We start from the raw sequence: 19,964 nt of genomic DNA on the forward strand, positions 1-19,964 counted from the left end.
GACAGGGCCAACAAGCACCACAGATGGCAGGAAGGCCCTCCAGCTGCCATGGGCAGAGGTAGGGTGGCTGGGGCCATCCGGTTCTGGATGGGTCAGAGGTGAGTGTGGGTGAGAGAGCAGTGTATGCCCTGGGGAGGGAGGTTCCAGGCCCTTCCAGCCTTGCTCCTGGCCCACAGCATCCAAGGGCCAGGTCCCCTCTAGTCTGCTCTTGTCCAGGGTCAACAAGCAGGTGACCACGGCCAGCTCAGGCTTCTCCCGGGCCCCCAGGAACATCCCCTCCCTCCCAGAAGCTTAGCTGGACACCAGCCTTGCTGCTCCTAACCCCCTCTCCAGGCTGGGAGCCAGCTCAGCTCAGCTGCTCCTGAAGCTCAGGAGTGCCCATGGCAACAAGTCCAGACACTACCAACCTCCAGCCAGTAACAAACTCCCCCCTTTTATATGCAAATTACTCAGTGGGAAAGGGCAGGGGGCTCCACCCCACCCCCACCCAGCACAGACTTTAGGCCCTGCAGTGTCCCCTCCGGCTCCCCGCCCCCCACCCACACATGCCATGAGCGCCTGCTGGGAGCTGGACTTGTTTGTGTGTCCCATCCCTGCCAGAAGGAGGTGGGAACACTGCAGAAGGCATGCGTACAGTTTGGGGACCTCCCAAAACTCACCTGCAGGCACATGTGGCAGCCACCCCCACAAGCACGCGCACACACCCACAGGGACACATGATGCACCCACAGGCACACCCACACCCATCCACGCTGTGTGGCTGCTGCTGAGCTCACCATAGCTGCCCCGTGGGACCTGACCTCACCTGCCCCACTGGAAAATGGGTGGTGGGTGGCCTGAAAGTCCTGACAGGTCCTCGTTGCGGGAGGGGAAGGTAGGCAGAGCGCTCCTTAGCCATTGTGGGCCCTGGTAAGGGTCAGCATCCTAACACAGACCCCGTTACTGTCCTGAACACCTGCAAGGTTGCCCCCCATCAAGACCTCTGAGGCCAGGCCTGTCTGTGACACCACAGTCTGCAAGTGGCTCCAGCCTCTGGTCCACACCAAGTCTCTCTGTGGCAGGGGAGGGCGGCTGGGCCACGGACCCTGGACAGAAGCACCCAGCCAGCAGAGAACTGCCCACAGCACAGCACACCAGCATGCCGGGGCAAATCCTACTGGAGAGAGTCACTTTTCGCTAAATTATATTTAGCACACTTATTAGCACAAGTACTAGGGAATAGCTGATATGTGTCCTCGAAAGGTCGAAGGCAGTGTTGAACTGATGAACTGGGAACAGACCGTAATGGAAGGGAGTGATCATAAACGACGAGGCCCCCATGGGCAGAGGCGGGGAACGGCACACGGGATGCCACAGTAAATCTGCACACAGTGGGGTAGCAGAAAGCAAACTCAGGCCAGTCCTTCCAAAGCAGCAGAAAATGACAAGAAGTCAATGAAAGAGGGAAGGCAAGAGATGTGGAAACTAGATCCCAGGACGAAACTTTCACACAATAAAAATTCCCCAAGGGAGAAAAAGCAGAGCGGCACCCTCAAAACGGGCAGAAACCACCCTCAAGAAAGAAGGCCTCCAGCGGGCTTGTCAGCGTACAGGTCAGAATCAAAGCTTCCTGTCCAGAACACCAGCTCAGAAAAGCGTGGATGTGTCTATTTCTGGCATTTTACGATTCACTCTTGGTAGGCTGAGGTATCCCCCCCACACACACCCGTTTCCTAAGTGCTCGAGGCTGGCTCTGTGGTGTGGGAAGGAGGCGCGCGCCTGGCCTGACCTGCTGGCGGGGCGAACATTCCCTGGCGCACTCGTTCTCCGCCAGGCTGGCCACATCCCAGAGGGGCTGGACACCGTCCATCCGCAGATGTCAGCTGTACATCCTGTTGCCCGCTCATCATCTCTTATGCTGCAGACACTCTTTTACGGCCAGGACTAGCTGACAGCTTTGTTCAACAGGATGCCTGGCTTCCTTACCTTGAGATCTCTAAAAAAGTTAACCTCGCTCTGAAATTCCTTAAGGAAACTTCATGGTGAAATTCCTGGATTTTCAGAGTCATGATTTGCCATTCACATGATGGATCTTTCCTTTGCTCCTGGGAGGGAGCAAACAGGGCTTGCGGGGAGCCCTGGACTGCCCAGAGAAGTCCAGGCTAACCGGGTATTTCACCTGGCTGTCACCCCACCATAGGCAGAAGCTCCAGACCACATGCCTCGGGGAACAAGGGCTGCTGAGGGGTTGAAACGTATTTTCCAGCAAGGCCTGGATACGCTGCGTGCCTTAAGATGACTTCAGCTGTCCCTAGCCATCCTTTGCAAGCTGCCTGTGGGGAGTGTTTTTACTGTCTCAGGATATCTGTGGATCTGTGGATTGATGAGTGTAAGAGATTAGGTATGAAAAAAAAGAGAGATTAGGTGTGAATCCATGAAACACAAAACAAAGTCCAACCAAGCCAAAAATAACAACAAATCCAAACACTACACACACAGACTCACGTACACACACAAACTCACAAAAGATATGACATCACGGATGTGCTCATTAACTAGACCGCAGGAACTCTTTCACAATGTATTTGTATATCCAACCACTATGACGTACACACCAAGTAGCTTACAAATTTATCAATTATACTCAGTGAAACTGGAAAAAAATGAAGAAAAACGAAGGAACGTTTTTAGCTACCTTAATTTTACAAATTCAATTGCTTAAAAATAAACTTGAGGGGCACCTGGGTGACTCGGTCATCGGGCATCTGCCTTCAGCTCAGGTCATGATCCCAGGGTCCTGGGATCGAGCCCCACATCGGGCTCCCTGCTCGGCAGGAAGCCTGCTTCTCCCTCTCCCACTCCGCCTGCTTGTGTTCCCTCTCTCACTCTCTCTCTCTCTCTGTCAAATAAATAAATAAATAAAAATCTTAAAAAAATAAAAAATAAACTTGAAAAATGTAAAAAAAAAAACCCACCCCACTCTCGTGTTCAGTATGTCTCTTCTCTGTATAATTTTTTTAAATAAAAGGATTATAAGAGAATACTATGAACAATTATACACCAACAAACTGCATAACCTAGAAGAAATGAACAAATTCCTAGAAACACACAATCTACCAAAAGTGACCCCATGAAGAAACGAAACCTGAGCTGACCTAATAACTAGCAGGCAGATTGAATCAGTAAGTAACGCTCCCAATAAGGCCCAGGACCAGATGGCTTCTCTGGTGAATTCTAACAAATACTCAAAGAGGAGTTAACATAAATCTTCAAACTGTCCCCAAAAATCGATAAGAAAGGAACATTTACTAACTCATTCTACAAGGCTGGAATTACCCTGATACCAAGCCATAAAAGAAAACTATGGATCAATAGCCCTTGTGAAAACTGATGTAAAAATCTTCAACAAAACACCAGCATTCTGAATTCAGCAGTATATTCAAAGGATTATACACCATAACCAAGTGGGATTTATTCCTGAATGCAAGGATGGCTCAACATATAGAAATCGACGAACATAATACCCTGTATATTAACAAAATAATGGGGGAAAATGATAATTTCAATTGATGCATAAAATACATTTGACAAAATTCGACACTCTTTTATGATATAAACACAAACTAGGAATAGAAAGAAACACTTTTACATAATAAAGAGCATACATAAAAAGAACATCATACTATACACACTACCCATTATATTACACATACTCCACAGCTTACATCACACCCGATAATGAAAGAGTTAAAGCTTTTCTCCTAAGATCAAGAATAAGGCAGGGATGCTGCTTTTGCTACTTCTGTTCAAGTCCTCTTCTATTAGAAATTTTAGTTAGATCAGTAAGGCAAGAAAGAGAAATAAAAGGTATCCAAATGGGAAGGGAAGACGTGAAATTCTGTTTGCAGATAATATGATCTTAAATGTAGAAAATCCTAAAGATTACACACACACACATATACACACACACCCTCAGAACTAATAAAGCAGTAAAGTTGTAGGGTACAAAATCAATAAACAGAAATCACTCACAATGAATAATCTGAAAAGGAAATTAAGAAAATTATTTCAGTTACAATAGCATCAAGAAGAACAAGAAACTTAGAGATAAACTTAACTAAGGGGAAGAAAGACACGTGCACACTGAAAACTACAAAACCTTGCTGAAAGAAATTAAAGATGACCTACCTACACCAATGGAAAGACATTTCATGCTTATAGAATGGAAGACTTGATATTGTTAAGATGTCAATATTACCCAAAGTGATATACCAATTGAATTCAGTCCCTAACAAAATTCCAACGGCATTTTTTACAGAAATAGAAAACTCCATCCTAAAATCCATATGGAATCTCAAAGGATCCTGAACAGCTAAAACAATCATAAAAAAGAACAAAGTTAGAGGTCTCACACTTCCTGATTTCAAAATTTATTACAAAGCTTTAGTAATGAAAACAGTGTGGTCATGGCATAAAGGCGGACATACAGACCAATGGAATAGAATAGAAATAAATCCTCATGGGGCGCCTGAGTGGCTCGTTGTTAAGCGTCTGCCTTCGGCTCAGGTCATGATCCCAGGGTCCTGGGATCGAGCCCCACATCGGGCTCCCTGCTCACCGGGAAGCCTGCTTTTCCCTCTCCCACTCCCCCTGCTTGTGTTCCCTCTCTTGCTGTGTCTCTCTCTGTCAAATAAATAAAATCTTAAAAAAAAAAAAAGAAAGAAATCCTCATATATGTATGATCAACTATCTTTTACAAGGTTGTCAAGACCATTCAATGGGGGAAATAATTGTTTTTTCAATAAACGGTGCTAGGAAAACTGGATATCCTCATGGAAAAGAATAAAGTTACAACATTTTATAACATATGCAAAAATTAACTAAAAATGCATCAAAGATCTAAATATAAGACCTAAAACTATAAAACTCTTAGAAGAAAACACAGGGGGACAGCTTTGTGATGTTGGATTTGGCAATGATTTCTTGGATATGATGCCAAAAGCATAGGCAACAAAAGTAAAAATAGATAAATCGAACTATATCAAAATTGAAAACTTTTGTTCAAATGACATGATCAACAGAGTAAAAAGGCAATGCAGAGAATGGCAGAAAGATTTTTAAATAATGTATCTGATAAGGGATTAACATCCAGAATACATAAAGAACTCCTACAAATCAACAACAACAAAAAACAAACAACCCAGTTTAAAAACGGGGAAAATATTTGACCACACATTTCTTCAAAGAAGATACATAAATGGCCAAGAAGTATATGAAAAGATGCCCAATATTACTAATGTTAGGGAAATGCAAATCAAAAGCACAGTGAAATGTCACCTTCACCCATTAGATGACTACTCTCAAAAACACAAAATAACAGGTTTTGGTAAGGATGTGGAGAAATTGGTGCTCTTGTGCACAGTTAGTGGGATGTAAAATGGCATAAAAAGAAAATCAATATGGTGGTTCCTCAAAAAGTTAAAACAGAATTACTGTATGATCAAGTAATTCCACCTCTGAGTATACATCCAAAAGAACTGAAAGCAAATGATTGAAGAGATATTTTACACTCATGCTCATAACAGCATTATTCACAATAGCCGAAAGATGAAGCAACTCAAGTGTCTACCAATAGATGAATGGATAAACAAAATGTGATACACACTTATGGACCATGGAATGTTATTATCAATGGAAGAGTATTCCACCTTTAAAAGGAAGGAAATTTTGACACATGCCACAACATGATGAATCTTGAGAAATCATGCTAAGTGAAATAATCCAATCATAAAAAGATAAATACTGTACTATTCCACTTTTATGAGTCATCTGAATTAGTCAAATTCACAGAAAGACATAGTAGAATGGTGGTTCCAGGGGCTGGGGAGAGGGGGTAATGGGTTCATTAATATTCATTAATGGATACAGAGTGTCAATTTTGCAAGATGAAAAAGTTTTGGAGATTGGTTGCACAACAATGTGAATATACCTAATGATACAGAACCAGACATTGAAGAATGGTTACAATGGTAAATTTTGTGTATTTTACCAAAAAATAGAAATTTTAAAAAAGCCATCTTGTGGCTCTCAGAATATGCAAAACATTCTTTTAAATAAATAGATAAAAGACAAAAATTTAAGCATACCAAGCTGACTATTTAGAAACAGTGAAAAATATATTCAAACATCATACATAAAAATATATGGGTTGTAGAATGGTGCTTGTCAGGGACCAAGGGTAGGGGAAATGGCGAGATGCAGGTCAAAGGGGATAATCTTTCAGTTATACAATAAGTTCCAGGGATCTAATGTACAGCATGGTGACTATAATTGACAATACTGTATCGTATACTTAGAAGTTGCTATGAGAGAAGTTGCTATGTTTAATGTTCTCACCATAACAACAAACAATGACAACTTATGTGAGATGAAGGATGTGTTAAATAATCTTATTGTGGCAAACATTTTGTAATACATATGTGTACCAAATCATCACACTGTACACCGTAAACTCACACAATGTTATATGTCAATTATATCTCAATAAGCTAGGGGGGAATAGCCAAAGCTATACTCAGAGGCAAATTCACAGCTTTAAATAATTATTAAACAATAAAGAATGACTATGAATACGTGCACCAGAGCTGAATGAAAAACGCTAAAACATCCTTGCAACGAGCTCCTTGTTTTCTATTTCTAAAGCTCTCCCAGGAGTAATACTCAGACAATTTCTAACAGAGAGAATCAACAACATAAATGATTCCAGAATACCTTAAAAAAAAAAAAAAGAATGAATATGAATAATCTAGGACAAACCTAAAATAAGTTAACACATAGCTATCTAAGTCCCCAAACCAAGATTCCCATTGAAATGACCAATGCATTTCTGACTACCTCTCACATGCCAGAAATAGAAATTTCTCATAGATGTAGTTCAGAGAGGACAGGACTTAAAGAAGTTACAGAAAATTAACCTGTGAGTCCAGGATCACACTGTGAAGTTCTGTCACCAGCTTTTAGGCCTCTGCATGGGCCAAACGACACAACAAATCTGAACCCTCACCTGCTGCCACATATGGTAACAAAGGTGAGGGGGTGTTGGGGAAAGTGACCACCTTGGCCTCTGCTGCATGGCAGCCAGCACAGCATCTGGCACGTGGCAGGTACTCAAGTCGTTTCTTTGCAAGAAGGAAGCAAGGATGAACAGCCAGAAAACAGCATCTAGACCAATAGAGCACTATGGCTCCCAGGCCTGGGCTGCACTGAGGAACCCGGGCCTGTGTTCTGTAGGGAGGCCGATTTTTGTGAAAAACTGGAGAAATGTCAGGAGAAGGACTGCCTTGGGCTCCTGAAGGCTCAGGAGAATGCCGCCTTGCTGAGGGCATCTCTGCATCTAGAATGATGCAGGGAGTGGGTCCACAGAGACCCTCACCCAGGCAGAGCCTGCTGAGTCTGGAGGTGGCTGCAGCAAGGAGCGGGGCTGCCAGTGTGACAGGGACCAGACATGGCTTGTATCCTGGAGGCCATGGGGCATCTCATGGCAGGAGAAACCAGATAAATATTTGCTGAAGGAGTGAGCAAGAGAACCAGGCCCAGCTCAAGAGCTTCCCCTGCCCTGGCTGAAGCGGCCCCTACCAGCTGCAGGGAAGGGGACAGCAAACACCCCTCCACTCCCACGCAGCCCCCTGGCCCTGCCCAAGACTGTTGTTCTCGGACCCGGGGTCTTGTCTGAGGCTCACTCCTCCTGCCCATCAACTGTGGGGATGCTCTGAGCAGTGGAGTCCGAGGAGGCGGACAGAGTCACCAGGAGCAAGGGGACGTGCCAGGGCCCAGGGTTCCCACAGGGCACAAGGCTGCTGCCTGTGTCATAGTCACAGATGGCCTCCTTCCCTGCACCATGCCCTGGGGCATCGCCTACCCCCACCCTCACTACACCTCTGGATGTCCTGGCCCTTTTATAAAGACAAAAGTTCGCAAGCATAAAGGCTTAATTAAAAATTAACCAATGCCCTGTTTCAAAGGTTTGGCAAAGAAACGTCTGGAATTATTTCTTCAAATACAAATACTGAAATAGTCTCATCACAACCAATAGCTCCCTACAGACAGGCAAATGCCAGAGAACTGTCACCAAGACACCTGGAAAGAGGAGATGTGCTTGCCTGGGGCAGGCCTGGGAGCAGGGCCCAGCTCTGCTTGCTGAGCCTCAGTTCCCCATCATAATTCCCTACCCCCATGCTGGGAGGCCCAAGAGAAAAGATGGTTTTGGTCCCATACAAGTCCCTGACCCAGCTGTGGTCCTAGCTACGGCCCTGCACCCTCTGGGGCCCTGGACAGGTCACCTGCTCCCGTGGGTGGCAATAAACCGGCCGCTCACCCTGGGCAGGAGGTGACAGGTGAGGCTGGCCGCCTGTGCCCACTGATGAGGGGGGTGGGAGGCTCAGGAATCCCAGAGCCCACACCTGCCCTCCCATGCTGTGTTCAGGAAAGCCCCCTTTCCCAGCTCCAGTTCTCCTCAGAAGGCTCAGCATGTGGCCAGGGTACTTAGAACATACTATCCCAGGGGGCGCCTGGGTGGCTCAGTCATTAAGCGTCTGCCTTCGGCTCAGGTCATGATCCCAGGGTTCTGGGATCGAGCCCCGCATCAGGATCCCTGCTCAGCGGGAAGCCTGCTTCTCCCTCTCCCACTCCCCCTGCTTGTGTTCCCTCTCTCGCTGTGTCTCTCTGTGTCAAATAAATAAATAAAATCTTAAAAAAAAAAAAAATACTATCACAGGGCCTGAACCTGGGACGTTCAACCACCTGCTGGTCCCTCTCCTGACCTCAGCATCCCTGCCTCCCCCTGCAACCTGTTCTTACTTCCCCCTGCATCCCTGCTCCTCCACTCTGTACTTCCATTTCTCTCTGGTACCTTCACTTCCCCTATTCCCTACCCTCTTTAGCAGACTTCCCTCTCCCTATAGCCTTGCCTCTTCCTTCCCCTGAACTCCCACCTTCCCTAAAGCCCCACTTTCCCCTATACCTCTGCCTCCTTGCACCCCTACCTCCCCTTGCAGCCCTACCTGCCCTGTCTCCTATACTCCTACATCCTTGCCCTTCCTCCCTCCTGCACCCCTCCCCTTCCCACCCATTTCCCTCTCAGCCCTGTCAGGTCTTCTGGATCCCACACTCACCCATGGTGGGTGAACTGGCTAGCCCATGGTATGCTCCAAGGGGCACGGCTGACACCCTCAGAGCCCTAGAGCCCTTCCCCCAGCATGGTCCTCTGGACAGGGTCAGGGTGCTGAGGTGCCTTGAGCCCTGGGCCTCCAACTGCGTGCAGAGGAGACTCCTCACTGAAGCTTCGACTCTTACTACAGAGCCATCAGTGTGCCCTCTGCGAGGGTCCGAGTGACTCACCTTGGAGGTGATCATCTGTGGGAGTGCTGGCCTCCAAACCCCCTGGGCATCAGTCTGGGTGTGAGGAAGTACACGTGAGACAGCCTGGTGGGAGCAGAGGCCGAGGGCGGAGGGGAGGCCCTAGCACCCACTGTGTGCAATGCCCACAGAGCCGGGGACCAGCCTAGCCTCCTGATCACCCGCATCCCTCAGCACAGCACCAGGAGTGGGGTCACTTCAGAAACACCTGCTGGGACACCTGGGCTCCCATTTCACGCTTGAGGGGACAGGAGGTGAGGTGGGGGCCTCACTGAAGGTGTTCCTCCCTAGACTGTCTGCCTTCCCTGGGGTCTGTGTCCTATGCAGGGCCCTGGGTGGGCTGTCTGAAGACAGTGGGCCTAGCTATCTCTTGGGAGAGGGGCTGTCACGGGGCCCACCCTTAGGCCACTCTCTCAGGTCTCGCTGGCATCTGATGGCTCCCACCAAGGCTCTGTCCCCAGCATGAGGGTGCGTGTGCGTACACACACACACACACACCAGCAGTGCCTGAACCTCAAGATCAAGCCCAAGGTGTTTCAATGTAGAAAAACAGCTCTGAGCAAAAGTTATTTACTGCAGCGGCCCTGATGGTAGAGAACTGCAAACAGCCTGAGTCCCTGATGGGATGTCCTTCTGAGCTCTTAGCTGAGGGGCACACAGGCCCCAGGGACAGAGGGGGCCTGACATGGGTGTGTGTGCCCCAGAGAAGCAGGACCAGCATAGTCAACCACAAGTACTACCTGGAAATAGGGCACCCACCCTTCTACGTTGGCCAAGCATCCCAACACCAACATGGGAGATGCTGGTGAGGTGCGGGGTGGGGATCACAACTGCCAGCCCCCTTAAACATGCACACGTGGAAATCACCTCCCAAGAACCTGTGGGAGGACAGAAAGTGCTGGGCTGTACAGATGCAACAGGTATGATTTCATTTTCCTTCTTTTCTGTATCTTCTACGTTTTCTATAAACAAGCACATACTTATAATTTATTTTAAAAAGCAAAATGGGCGGGCGCCTGGGTGGCTCAGTCCATTAGGCATCTGCCTTCTGCTTGGGTCGTGATCTCAGGGTCCTGGGACCAATCCCTGCATCAGGCTTCCTGCTCAGCGGGGAGCCTGCTTCTCCCTCTCTCTCTGCCCCTCCCTGCTTGTGCTCTCTCGCTCACTCTCTCTCCGTCAAATAAATAAAATCTTTTTAAAAAAAAAAAGAGGAAACTGGAGGTGGGGGGTGCCTGGGTGGCTCAGTCGGTTAAGTTGATTTCAGCTCAGGTCATGATCTCAGGGTCATGAGATCAAGCCCACCCACATAGGGCTCTGGTATCCCAGAGTGTGCTTGAGATTCTCTCTTTCCCTCTTCCTCTGCTCCCCACCCCCGCTTGTGAGTGTGCTCTCTCTCTCTCTCCCCACCTCCCTCAAATAAATAAATAAATAAAATCTTTAAAAAGCAAAATGGGGGCCTTTGGTGCCATGGTCATTTGGCATCTACGGGTCAGTCTTGTGGCCTCTCCCTTGCTCTCAGCCCCTCAGGCACACCCAGGGGAGCCGGGGCCAGCAGGATATAGGAGGTACCTCCTTTGGCCTTGATCTTGAGCCTGGGGTGACAGGAGGTGAATGGGGATGCTGCTTTGTAAAGGGTGGGCCTTGCTGGGGCTGAGACCTCTTCACCTACACCATCGCAGACTCTTGAGTGGCCCAGGCCTCCATGTCCCCATCTGTATGCTCAGTGCCCCCTACCGCCCAGGCACTGCAGCCCAGATCCCACAGGCAGGGATGGCGCACGGAGGTGCCGGCGTCTCCCTCCGGGGCAGAAAGTGAAGGCCCTGAGAGCTTGGGGGCGGCAGCATCTCGCAGCCTCATTATCTTGCAAAATGCAGAGAGCAGCAAGTACATTCAGACGAATGAATGGCCTAATTAGGATTTCACGGAGAGTGAAAATATTTTGAAAAGAAAAAGTTTAACTAAAGGCATATTCGAAATACCAAACCCTTCAGCTGCAAAGTCAACCTGGCAAGATGCGCTGGGGGGTGGGGTACTTCCATCTATCCACCTGATAGTGGGCAGCCTTCCTGCGGGCGAGATAAGCTGGGGGCTGGGGGCCCAGGGAAATGCAGGGCTGGGGAAAATGCTACCACGGGCTTGCAGAGACGGCCCAGGAGAGCCTGTGTGGGCCAGCACGGCACCATCTCGCCCGTAGGCCTCACGAGGTTGGCCCTGCTTGCACGGGCCACACCAGCAGCTGTGAATCACCCTGAACAAGGATGGCACAGCCGGAAGCTGGTGCGGCGCCCAAGCCGTAACTGCGTCAAGCCCTTCACAAGGCCTACAGGGTGAGCAGAGCCAGGGTCTGAGCCCAAGTCCTCTGTGCAGAACGTTCTTCCTCCTGCCTCGCCTGAGAAGCACGGGCTGTGGGGCTGGGAAAGGGATTGGGGCTCCTGTGGCGACCTGCCCACCTGGAAATGACACAGGAGTCTGATGACAGAGGCCCCTGGATGCCTGGCTGAGAGTTGCACAGGTCCCAGCCCAGAGAACAGCAATTGGGCACCAGGCTCTCCAGCCACACCAGCAGGGGCCCTGCTTCTGAGGGGCTCTACCGTGCAGGGACCTCTTTTCAGTAAACAAGGGTGCTCAGAGGGGGGACAGGCTCTCTTGTGGGAGCCCTGAGACATGGGGAGACCGGCATAGGACATGCCACAGACCCACACAGGGAGGGCCAAGTGGCTCCAAAGAGTGAAGCCTAAGGTGAATCCCACAGAAGTCCCAGGGAGAGGGACCCAACAGAGTGGTTCCAACAAGCACATGTAGGGTAAACGTGCAGAATAACCATGACTTTCGATAACAAAGACTGATCAAGGGGAGGCTCCAATCTGATATTTTTAAACAGGCAGTGGTCACTGGCTAAGGGCTAGACACTTGCCATGGGCACCACAAACCTGAGGACACATTACATGATGCTTCCAACTTCTGGTGACAGAAAATGTTAGTCAAGAAATGGTTCAGGGGTGCCTGGGTGGCTCAGTTGGTTAAGCATCTGCTTTTGGCTCAGGTCGTGATCCCAGGGTCCTGGGATTGAGCCCTGTGTCGGGCTCCCTGCTCAGTGGGGAGTCTGCTTCTCCCTCTCCCTCTGCCCCTCTGCCCTGCTCGTGCACTCTCTCTCTCTCAAATGAATGAATAAATAAAATCTTAAAAAAAAAAGAAATGGTTCAGATACAAGTGAAAAATAAAGTTAACTCCTCAACCTACATTTATGTCAAAATAAATTCTAGATAGATGAAATCTTGAATGTAAAACACTAAACTAGAAATACCTCAGGAAAAGACAGGGGTGCCTTTACCTGACTAGGTGCTCTGGAAGGACAATGGAATAACTAAAAAAGGAAAACGTTCATTGAATTTCACCATAAAATATAAAAATTTCCATCATAAACAAAAATTGAAAGACTGAGAAAGAACTTGCAGGCACACAGATGAGGGAAGAATTCATACTTTAAAATAAAGATTCCAATCAATGACTGAGAAACACATCAAAACCCCAAAAAACCCCAGCGCGGGTCCAGTGGTCACAGAAGTGCAGCCATGCTCGGCACAGCTGTGTGGAGGCTGATGACAACGCTGCCACAGGGCAAGGCCAGGCTGGGGGAGGGGGGGCTCCCCAGGAGGTGGTAGCAGTGCTGGCATGGCTGCAATGAAGGGCACCCACAGGCCCGCACTGCCTTCTGGCTCCCTCTTCTCAGGGAGCCCTGCAATTCTCATCACCAGCTTGCAGTTCTACAGTTGGCCCCTTTCTCTGTTTGTTGCCGCCTTCTTGGCCAGGCCAGGGATTCCCCGAGGGCAGGCCTGTGCCTGATGGGGTCACAACACTCAGCGTCTGACATGGAGCTCAGCAACTGGGTACCGAACGGCTGAAGGTGAGTATGGGAGATACACAGGTGCTTGCCATCAGCCCCTATCCCAACTTAGTCCCCAGGTCTCCCCCTCCCCATCTCCCTCTTGATGTGGTCAGGGCTACACCCCAGGGTCCCCACAGAGCAGGGAGGCCCTAGCCAGGGCCCAGCTTCTGCTTCCCAGTTTGTGAAATGGTCCCAGCCCAGAGCAGAGATGGCAGGAAGAACACAGCTATTATTCCAGTGCCCATGGCAGGCATGAATAGTTAATCACTGTAGCAGACAAGAATAATCAATTACCACACTCAAGAAAGACAGGACGGAAACAAAAGAGAGGAAAAGGCAGAGAGAGACACAGAGAAGACCAGAGAAAAACGGGGAGAAGACCAGGAGAAGGAGGTAGAAAGGGATAAACAGGGACAGGAAACAAGCAAGCAATGCTGGGAGACCGGGCAAGAGCAGCGGGCAGGATAAGGGAGACCCTGTGACCAGAGCTATCTTTTGGTGTCTGGCTGGTTGGCCTACCAGGAGTTAAGGGGGGTAGGGGCCAGCACCCTGCCAACCTCACCCCCAGATACCACGTCACCCATACCACAAGCAATGCCACGTTCTGAGCCCTGGATGCAGCCTGAGCCTCTTCATCCCAATCCAGAGCACCGCCCCCCCCCCCCCCAACAGCCGGCCACTGCGCTGCCTGGCCTGACCTTGATCGGCCCAGGGGTACACCGCCAGGTGGCAGCAGAGGCACAGCTACCGCCAGCCCAGCAGGCAGCTTCCCACACCCACAGTCATGTGGAATAGGGAAGAAGGAGCCAGGCCCTGTCCCTCCCTGTCCTACAGCCCTTGGCACAGAACACTGAGGTGTCTGGAGGCCTGGGGGCTCCTAGGTGTGTGGCCACTGTCTTCTCATCACACAGCATGGCACTGGCTAGGCCAGGCCGTCCACACTGGATCCTCGGGGCCACTGAGAATCCACAGGGCTGGGTTGGCCAAGCCTCCTGTAGAGACAGTGCCCGGTGGGGCAGGAGCAGATGGCTGGGCTGGGGACTGGCCACCCATACTGGAGGAACAAGAATGACCAGAGGCATTGTCTTTAGCCATCGCCACTCTATAAATGCAGCCACCGCAGCAAACTCTCACGGGCCCAGGTGCTAGCAGCACGTACTTCCCCACCACTCAGATGGACCCGGGGGACACAGGGACCACACTGCTTCCCAGCCCTGCCATACTCCCCAGGCACCATGCCTTAGTCTCGCTGGAGAAGCGACTACCAGGTAAACCTACAAACACCGGTAACACCCAGGGCCATGGGCTAGCACATGACAGTCTGTACCAGCTGGTAGCTCTAGTCTCCCCTGGGCAGGAGGGACCACCTGAGCTAAGAGCCAAGCTGGGTAGGCTATGCTGACACCAGACACTGCGTGGCAGGCATCCAAGTCAAGATAGGTGAAGATCAGATCCAGCCAACGTCCCAGTGTCAGCCCCACCGCAGGCTCATCCCCAGAGTGAGGCTGACCGGAAGCATACACCACCCTGGGCCATCCCTCTGTCAGCCACACCTGCCAGGCCCACCGGGACACTCTTCTGTCCTATGCAAAGAGGGGGACATCCCCAGGCCAAGCCCAGGTCACTTACCTGTCTTGAGGGAGATCAGCATGTCCCAACGCCCATCCTGCCAGTCCCAGCTCCTGCAGGGAAACCACAGGGTACCTTGTGAGAGCCACCTGCTGGGCTAAGTCCCTTCTAGATGAGGCCAGACCCCTGGTGGGGCAGTGTCATCCCTGACCCTGAGGTCATCTTGCGGCACTCCTGACATGTACCCACACATTTGTGCACGTACTCTTATCCCCATTCGACTGGAACCGTGGTGTCTGCAGTTTATGTTGGACTACCACCATCCCTTGTAAATGTTTCTACTGCTGTTGACTAGTCTTCGAAACTGTGACTGTTCAGCTGTAGACTGGTAATAATGTCTTCCCCATTCCAGAAGGCTGGGTGTGCTTCGTCGTGATAAACAGTACAGCAAGGAGAACTTCTGCACCAGGGTCCCACTGCCCCCCCCAACACTTGCCTAGCTCTGCTCCCCTCCCCGGGACCCCACTCCTGCCCCGTGCAACAGGCCATCTGCCTCTCCTGATGCTCCTTGGGGCCAGCCCAGAACCCGAGTCCCTGTTAGGCAGGCAGCCCAGTTCCCAGACCCTGGGACCAAAGGGCCAGAGTTATGGCTAGGTGTGCTTCACATGCAGGAGCTACAGCCCCCATGGGCTTCCTGTCTCAGCCCATGACCTAGAGGACACATTCCCTGTCACTGTATCTAGGCCTGCGGACCATGCCAGAAAGTGTTTACATTAATAAAAATGAAAAACAGGGTGGTGGGCACCTGGCTGGCTCGGTTCGTAGAGCATGCAACTCTCTCTTTTTTTTTTTTAAGGTTTATTTATGTATTTGACAGAGAGAGAGAGAGGGAGAGGGAGGGACAGAACAAGCAGGGGTAGCAGGGAGGGAGAAGAAGATGCCCTGCTGAGCCGGGAGCCCAATGTGGGGCTTGATCCCAGGACCCTGAGATCATGACCCGAGCCAAAAGCAGATGCTTAATTGACTGGGCCACCCAGGCACCCTAAAGAGCATGCAACTCTTCAAGCCCTGCATCGGATGTAGAGATTACTTAAAAATAAAATCTTTAAAACCAGAAACCAAAGCCAGGGTGGCACAAAGAGGAGGGGAGGTCTGGGTCCCAAATGGAAAGCCATCTCTGGGGAGTCAGGGGTGATAGAAGCTCTCTCCCCTGGGCTCTACAGTGTTTTCCAGATCGTTCCTCTATCTAATCTTCCTTTGTGGATGTGGCATGTACAGGGGCCCTGAGGGTAGGTGTCCCTGCCTCCCAGCAGCACCTTCATCACAAGGAGGGGCTCTGAGTCATGGCGGGATCACAGGAAGTTCAGGATGCATGGGGTCAGAGGCAGGAAAGAATAGTGGCCCGAGCTAGGCAGGTGTGCGTGCGTACACGTGTATGTACTCGAGCACACTCACTCTCGTGTGTGCCTGGGAGGGCAGTCTGGGAGGGAGCCTGCCAGCCCACTGTACCCGCCCCGCCCACGCACAGGAGCCACTGTTCCTACTCTGAAGTCTGAGGCTCAGGAAGCAGCTTCACTTGCAGTGTGATGTTTCTGGGACACTTCTGGTTTTGGCTTAAGTGTTCACATAGGTTTTGTCCCACAGAGAACCACATGCCTTTCTTACCAGTCCGGACAACTGCCAACCTCCCCCTCAGTGCTAGCCCTGTGCAGAGCCTCACAAGGTGAGGGCTGTGTACCCTCGTGTCACTCTCGCTAGGTGCCTTGGATTGGCCCAACACCCCATTTTACAGGTGCGTAAACTGGGTCCAGGATTTGAACTTAGGTCTTCCTGTTTCCAGCGCCCCCACCTCAGCTGGGGATATTCGGCCACAAGAAGAACATGCTCCCTCCTTGTGGGGCTCTAGCCAGGCTAAGAGTTCCATAAACACAGAGGAGAGCGAGTAGTAGACCAGTGGGGGAGGGTATTTGCAGGGCTGCTGGGGGGGGGGCACCAAAGGCTTCCTGCAGGAGGAGGGTAGGGGAAGTGGGAGGCTCTGGGGGATGCAGGATGGTGGCAGCTTTGGGAGGCATGGGTCCCCAAGGCACCCTTGTCACAGGACACTGTATAGATGGGGGCAGGGCAGGGCCTGACAGGAGCCCTGAGGGAGTGGACAGACATGGATCTGAAGAGAAGACGAGTGACAGGATTTGTGATGAGAGTGCAGGGGGTACCTGCCTCTGGAATCCCTTCTTAGCTCCCCCTCAGGGCTGATCTGTAGGCTTTGGGGTCACTTACTTGGCCAAGGACCCCTGAGCCAGGAGCCTTGGGGCTAAGGGAGCCACCAAACCTGCATCTTATTGGGCTCCATCCCCAAATGAGGAAGGTCTGGAGAAGTGGAGCAACTCCACCTGGCTATACAAGCCTCAGCCTAACCGTGCCATGGGCCTCCCCACACTGGCATACCCCGAAAATCTGTCCAGTCTGTCCCCTCTCTTGGGAAGGCCTGCTGCATCTCCGATTGGGGCAGGAACCCAGCGGCCTGTCCTGCAAAGCCATGGACTGGTCATGTATCCATGGCATGAGGCAGCTCCATGAGCACAAAGTGAGTCCAGAAGAGGGATGGGGCCCCAGCTGGGTGGGCTGGGCGGGGAACTTGGGGCTATGGCAGGTGATGAGGAACCCGGGTGGTGGGTGGGTGGGGCGGTGGGGGGGTCAGGCAGGTCTGTCTAGGAGCCCGTTCTGCACTCAAGCCTCACGCCTTCCTCCACCATGACACATCCTGACGTGCTCTTCCAGGCTGCTGGCCACTTTGGGTGCAACATGAAAAGGCACCCGCTTCTGTGGCACCTTCTTTCACAGATAAAGTAGAAGAGGCACAGCCTCACCCTGACAGGCTGGCTCAGAGTCCGCACCAGGACCCTTAGATGCTGGCAGGGTCAGCCTATGGAAGCCAAGGAGTCCCCTGGGGCCCAGGCCTGAAGGCGGCCTCACTCAGGGCCTGTTTTTCATTGTCCTTGCCCAAGCCTGCGCTCAGTCACGCTGCCATTCAGTCCCTGGGTCTCCCCTTGCCTGAACTAAAGGTGGTGAGGGGCTCTGGGGGCTACTGAGGGGCCTTGTTCCTCTCCAGCTCTGTACCCTGGACAGGCAGTCTGGAGAAAGCAGAGCTATGGCCTCCCCACCAGGTTCCTCAGGAAGGGTCCCAGCCCTGAGGGAGGCTGGGTGGGGCCAGTCTCGCCTGCCATGGCAGTCCTGGGTGCCCTCTGGTGGCCGTACCAGCTAGTCGCCGCTTTCCTAGAGGCTGTTGGCTCCTCAAGATCCACTGGGGCAGTGGGGAAGAGCCTGACACAAGGTGGGGGAAGGGATGAGATGGGAATGAAATGGGTGTCCATCGCTCTGGGCTCATCTTCCTGACCTGTGAAATAAACCGAACTGTACAGCTGTCCCAGTCAGGAAAGCCCAATAAGGGATTCCTGACCCCATGTTCCCTCTGGTTACTCCCAATCCTGGGTCTCCTGCTGAGCAGCCCAAGACTTCATCACTATCTTGATGGAAGCTGGTGGTAAAAAAACAGATGCCTTCCCCTGACTTGAGCCACCACTGGGAAGTCCCCAGAACTCCCAATGGCCCCCTGGCAGTCCACAGGGCTCGCCCCACCCTCCCTCCCCCTGCTGAGGCCAGACCAGGTCACAGGGCAGATGTTAGGGACTGGCTAGGACTCTAGCATGCCTAGTGTCCTTGCCCCCCAGCTGTGTGTAGCTCTTGGCTCCCCTTGAAGGTGCAGGATCCCACTCTTCATGCCCTTCAGGCCTGACTCTTGGGGTGAAGTGGGTGTGGTGAATCTATCCTGAATCTTTATGCAGCACAAACAGGGATGGAAGTACAGCCCTGCTTTCACAGAGCCTCAGAGATACAGAGACCTGAGGGGCCACCTCTGGAGGAGGCACCATGCAACCCCAACGTGGCATGGGGAAGCTAACTTAGCAGGACTGAGAGCTGGCCCAGTTTACCTAGGAGGATCATGGACTGCAGGTACTTGTGTCTACGTAGAAAAGACTGGGAAGAAGAGCAGGGCAGGGGTTGGCTTGGCTGTGATCCTCCTTCCTAGGCCAGGACTAGAATCCTGAGCATAGTGAATGCTCTGTGCCCAGCCCTGCGCTGGGTGCCAGTGGACCATAGACTTGAGGGAGCAGGGGACAGACATGGTACTGTCGGTGGGACAGGACAAGGTTGGGGGAAAGGATGCGTTCCAGATTCACAGCCCTACATGCTGTGGCCAGACCCAAGGCCTGGACCACCTACTCAGGAACTACTGGCCATGGGCCCAGTATACTGTGTAGAGGGTTTTGACTGTCTCCTGTGTCCAGCACCATTCCAGATCCGGAGATACACTGAACACAAGACAGGCAGGACCTGCTCTGGACCAGCAGACCTTTGGTGGTGGCTTGCATCTCAAGTGGAGGCAGGGGGAGGGGATGGAGGCACTCAGTCCACCCTTGGTGCATGTCCTCATGGGGACAGGTTGCCCTCACAGGCACTAAGCTGCTCATCTCCCAACCCCCTGGGTTTATAAATCCTGACTTAGTGTGTGTCCTGCACAGTAATGTAGGTGACAACTGGAACGGGTGTGAAAAAGGAGTAACCACCTGAGGTTACACTGAGAGCCTAGCCCAAAGGATGAAACACTGTTGGGGTGATTCTTTTCTCTTGTTTCTAAACATGCCTGGGTCTAGAGGGAAAACAGCCAGAGTCCCTGAGCTCCGTTTTCAGTGATACCTTACGCACAAGTTAGAAACAGTGACATGTTTTAAGTACCCAACATTTAATTAAACATTAAAATGGGAAGGCTTGGGATCTCAGGCTGCCTGCCCTGCGGCCACACCTCAACAAACCCGGCCTGAGTACCACCCCGAATGGGGAGAACCCACCTCTGCCGGGGGCCCGGTGTCCCACCGAGGGGACCCAGGGGTGGCGGAACAGGGGGATCCCCGGTCAGGGCGGCCCCATTCAGGGCACTAGGCAGGGACTCCGGGCGGCATCCCCTCCCTCGTCCTCTAGGCGGCGGGAGCAGCGGGAGCGGGGACATCCCCTTGGCCCCGCCGTGCCCCAGCGGGTTCCAGTGGCGCGCCGCCCCAGG

The 19,964-nt window shown here is 51.6% G+C and overlaps 1 protein-coding gene across 4 annotated transcripts in view; it reads right to left on the minus strand.

Annotated features, from left to right (window-relative positions):
- Window positions 1–19,964, minus strand: part of ARVCF (ARVCF delta catenin family member) — a 50,624-nt gene that overhangs the window by 30,066 nt on the left and 594 nt on the right. For all 4 annotated transcript variants that reach the window (XM_032398587.1, XM_032398585.1, XM_032398586.1 and 1 more), the window contains exon 2: window positions 14,909–14,961. The gene's annotated coding sequence lies outside the window, so the exon portion shown is untranslated. The remainder of the gene's footprint in view (window positions 1–14,908; window positions 14,962–19,964) is intronic.

The sequence above is a fragment of the Phoca vitulina genome, unplaced genomic scaffold (assembly GCF_004348235.1).
Source record: "Phoca vitulina isolate PV1807 unplaced genomic scaffold, GSC_HSeal_1.0 scaffold117, whole genome shotgun sequence".
Lineage (NCBI taxonomy): Eukaryota > Metazoa > Chordata > Mammalia > Carnivora > Phocidae > Phoca > Phoca vitulina.